Source organism: Montipora capricornis, chromosome 4 (genome assembly GCF_036669925.1).
Source record: "Montipora capricornis isolate CH-2021 chromosome 4, ASM3666992v2, whole genome shotgun sequence".
Lineage (NCBI taxonomy): Eukaryota > Metazoa > Cnidaria > Anthozoa > Scleractinia > Acroporidae > Montipora > Montipora capricornis.
The window spans coordinates 10,775,576-10,780,575 of NC_090886.1; the positions used below are offsets into that span (position 1 = coordinate 10,775,576).

The 5,000-nt window shown below is 39.2% G+C and overlaps 1 protein-coding gene and 1 pseudogene across 4 annotated transcripts in view; one reads left to right on the forward strand and one right to left on the reverse strand.

Moving 5' to 3' along the window:
* LOC138045510 (adhesion G protein-coupled receptor L4-like) overlaps nucleotides 1-5,000 on the reverse strand; it is a 101,708-nt gene that overhangs the window by 31,086 nt on the left and 65,622 nt on the right. The window lies entirely within an intron of this gene.
* Nucleotides 1,474-2,849, forward strand: LOC138044454 (uncharacterized; annotated as a pseudogene).

The window sequence follows — 5,000 nt, forward strand, 5'->3', positions numbered from 1 at the left end:
CTGCACTATTTTTTTGGGGGGGGGGGGGATATTTTACTGTCGCAATCTTAATCTTCACTAGCCACTATCTGATTGCCTGGAACAGGCTTGTGACAAATATTTTTGTATCTTTCACACAGTCGTTTTGCTTTACTGTCAAAATTACACTCAGGAGGAAACATAACCAAGTGTCAGACACATTAATCAGCGACAGGCTCCTGTAAGCGGCTTTTGCACAACTGATGGGGTTGCGTTGCATTTTTTGGTTTGATGTCTAGCGAAATAACAATTTCATTTATTCCTTATACGAACAAGAAGTGATTTCGAAAAACATTTGACTATAAAAAATTGCGATAAAACATTTTTTAAAATCATTTTAAGATTAAAAAATTGCTAAACGATTTGCTAAAAAGCGACGACGTTTCGACGTTAGCTAAACGTCATTATCAAGTCAAAATATTTGAGTGAGTTTAGGCCTATAAATACTAAAAAAAAACAATAGCTGACCAGCTATTGTTTTTTTTTTTCAGAAGTCTTGAAAAGTGTAGTAAGCGCCTTACTAAATGTGAAGGTGCCATTGAATTTCTACGCTTATGTTTGAACTTTGGTGTTACACCAACTTTCGCACAAGTTGAACGTCGTAAGACACGTAAATGGAGGAAGTCCTCAGAAAACTACCAAAAGGCGGTCATGGAGGAGGAATTGAGATCCAAATTCACTCAGCTCAAGCATCTTAGAGAAAAAGTCCAAAACGCTTACAAGGATGTCAGGGAGGAATGCTCCTTGCTTCGCTTTGTCACCATTGTGCGGACGCTAAGTATTCTTCGCAACAATCAGTACATCAAAATGATGAAATGTCATGTCAACAAGATCTCACGCTTGATCTCAAAGAAGTTTGATGTCAACGAACACATAAACAACATGTCGTCATACCGCCTTTCGTTCTTTGAAAAACTTATCCTTTGCAGAGGATTGAAGTTTTCTCTACCTCAAAAAGTTTCACCCATTGAAATTCAAGCAAGCTTTGAGAAGACGTATTGGAGAATAGAGCCCTTATTGAAAGATGCAGATGAAAAGGAACTGGCTAGCTCAACGTTACGTTCAATCGCTTTGAACTACATTCAGCGTACAAGCCCTAATCCACCTAAGGCTCTTGTCAAAGCTCTCAATCGCTTAAAGAAACGTGACGACATCGTTATCACTAAGCCCGATAAAGGTTCTGGGGTTGTAGTGATGGACAAACCCGAATACATCCGCCTACTAAGCGCTGCTTCAGTTGACAACACCTCTAAATTTACTCATGTCGATGACAAACGACCTAAAGTGCGTGGACGACCACCTAAACATTTCCACCTGCTCCTTCAGAAAGAGAAAGAGTTGCACGAAACTTTAAATCAAATTCTGCCTGAAGAAATTGTCAATTCACTTTCGCCTAAGGGTTCCAGGCTCGCTCATCTTTATGGCTTGCCCAAGACTCACAAAACCACACTAAGTATGAGGCCTATTTTATCAGCAATCGGAACTTACAATTACAACCTTGCTAAATGGCTTGAACAAAAGCTGAAGCCGCTTTCTCTAAATGATTATACAATCACTGATGCCTTTGCCTTCGCTGATGAGATCCGTACCCACACTATGAGTGAAACTGACATATTGGTCTCTTACGACGTCACCGCTCTTTTTACAAATGTAACTTTGGATGAGACCATCAAAATCTTGGTCAATAAAGCCTTTACTGATGATTGGTTCAACAAAACCTATGGCCTTAATCTGCAACAGGATCAGCTTGCTAGACTACTAGAAATTGCCACAACAATCAGCTTTTCCAGTTTAATGGTCAACTTTACCAACAGACAGATGGTGTGGCTATGGGCTCGCCCCTTGGTCCTCTAATGGCCAATGTCTTCATGTGTCATCTTGAAGAAAAGCTTACACGCGATGGCTTGATGCCCCAATTGTACAAGAGGTACGTCGATGATACCCTGGCTAGAATGCCTAGTGCTGTTGCTGCTGCTGAGTTTCTTGGTACCCTGAATGGCCTACACCCCAGTCTAACATTTACGATGGAGCTTCCTGTGGATAACAAGATCCCTTTTATCGGCATTGAAATCGTCAAGAACGGAACTAAACTTGAAACTCAAGTTTACAGAAAACCAACAAACACTGGATTGCTCCTACACTTCCAAAGTCACACGGATAAACGCTATAAAGACAATTTATTAAAAACAATGATACATCGTGCCTATGCCTTGTCGTCTACAACAGAGGCTTTCAATGCAGAATGTGCCAAGTTGCGCTCTATATTTAGTCGCCTTGACTATCCAATAAGTCTTATTGATTCTGCCATTTACAATTTTCTTTTTCGAAATGCTTCAGTGAACACAGCAGAAAGTAACAATGACGATAGTAGAATAGTAAGAATTAGTCTTCCATTTAAAGATCAAGTGGCCGCTAATGCGGTTCGTAAGCAGTTACGCGATCTTAGCCATAAGATTGGCCCTACTTTGCAGCCAGTTTTCGTGAGTAAGAAATTGGGGCAAGATCTCAAAGCCAAAAAAACGAAGCAGTCAATTGTGAATAAGCAGTGTGTTGTTTATCATTTTTCATGTGATCTGTGCGACGCAGATTACGTCGGGTACACAGCCCGACACCTTCATCAGCGCATTCCTGAGCACAAAAACTCGGCAATCGGTAGACATTTCTTAGAAGCTCACGGTAACAACAACCTTTTGAAAGAAGACCAATTCACAGTTTTAAGAAAGTGCCAGAGCAAATTTGACTGTCTAGTATTTGAAATGCTCTTCATCAAGAATCTAAAGCCTAATTTAAATACCCAGACGGACTCCATACGTGCGAAACTTTTTGTTTAATATTTTCTTTAATTTTTATTTTTTACTCATGTTACAGCTTTTAATCAGCTATTGTTTTTTTAGTATTTATAGACCTAAACTCACTCAAATATTTTGACTTGTTAATGACGTTTAGCTAACGTCGAAACGTCGTCGCTTTTTAGCAAATCTTTTAGCAATTTTTTATCTTAAAATGACTTCAAGAAATGTTTTATCGCAATTTTTTACAGTCAAACATTTATTCCTTCCCCTTTTAATAAAATTCTTTTGTGGTATGCAGTGAATCAAGGTTTTAGCTAGACTTCTGTTGCGTGATCAACCAGTAACCAATATGGCCCGGGTTCGATTCCCAGACTCGGCGTCATATGTGGGTTGAGTTTGTTGGTTCTCTACTCTGCACATGCAGAGAGGTTTTTCTCCGGGTACTCGGGTTTTCCCCTCAAAAACCCCTCAAAAACCAACATTTGACTTCATTGCGTTAACTTGTTAATTTCAATTTACAGTGTCCCCGATTAGTGCTCTACAGTGCTAGAAGATTAGACACTTAAATAAAGTTCCTTTCCTTTCCTTTCCTTTCCTTGATATGGGGCCAAAGGGACCATTCTTCTAGGCGGCTCTGGGGGTATGCCCCCCAGACAATTTTGCAAAATTGAAGCGTTTTTGGTGCGTTTTCCACGATTTTCAGCCGATAAATTTAACGTATCGATTGGACTTGAATGATAATGCGTCAGCAAAGAAGGAGAAAAGAGACAAGTTCATTTGACCACCTTCCAAGCGAGATAATTGTTATGATTTTTGAAACAGCTGTACGATCTTCAAACCCCAGTGATGCCTGCATTCTTTTCCAGCGACTAAGAAATGCGTGCTCTCGATTTCGCCAGTGCGCCGATACTTTCACTTACTTGTTACCGAAAAATACCATTGTGACGGAACCCCCGGGTATAATCAGTGTATGGCGGCTCATAAAGGAGTTTGGTCCTTCCAGTGGATTGATCCTTGAGTTAAGACGTATAATTAATAGCAATCGTTGGCACCATGCATGGCTCGAGTTATATGCCATAGGTTTAAGTTGGTTCCAAATTAAGAACATTTTTTGGCGCAATAACATGCTATTTTCTTTTGTTTAGTAGTTTTTCTTTATCAGCATGTTTTCGGTTGTTGTTATTGCTGTACTTTGTTAATGCTGTTACCTGTTAAAGCAGCTTTTTGCCGGAAGATACAATAACTAATATAAAATGCACCATGTAATACGAAGTTTAAAGTTAAATAAGTTGTAATAACTAATAAAAGTTGCCGTTCAAAGTTTTAGAATTGCGATTTTCTTTCAGTACTTTCGTGGCAGGAGAGATTGTAGTCTCCACATATTCCTATGCATTCTTCCGTGTTAGAAAAACCCCTCACTGACCCAGGGGTTTCACGACCGGCGGCTCGTGGTCTTCAATCCTTGTCAAACATTTTAGGAACACTTCAAAAACAGCACTCTATTGTAAAATTCCTCCATCCCCCTCTGCAAACAACGCTGTGTAATGGATTAAGATGTAAACTACGGCACCCTGAGGCCCAATATCCAGTCCACGGTTCATGGTCCACTCCCTTAGATAAAAGTCGCCATATTGAATATCGATAAATCCTCGGATAGAAGTCGAGAACCAAAGGAAAAATCAGAAAAATTGCAAAAGAACAGTCTTCAGTAATTGTACTAAGGTGAATGTTAATTAAATATGAATGTTACGTATTCATTTCATACTAATTAACAATCAACAGCCATAAAGATCAGCGATGTCGGTTGCAACATTAACATCATTGGAAAGACCGCATTACAATTTGCGCACACTTACAAATATTACAAAATGCGTAGGTTGGATTTATTAACAAAAGCTGCACACGTTATTACACAATGCGCACATCATTACAAAATGCCGCAATCGTTATTGTAAAATGCGTTTCTTATTATAAAGGCCACAGAACGGACGCTAATATCCTCTATATTGTTATTGTGTCGCCTAAAGCATGACTTGTAAGTATCGGCGAGGAACGGGTTAATTAAAGAGAACCTCATCGCCTACTGAAAATAAATTTAAAGCGGAGGCAACATCTTCTTGATTAAACTTTTGTGAACTTTCCTGAAAGAAAATGTTGGCATAAGAAGAAACAATTTAAAATCGCTTAAAA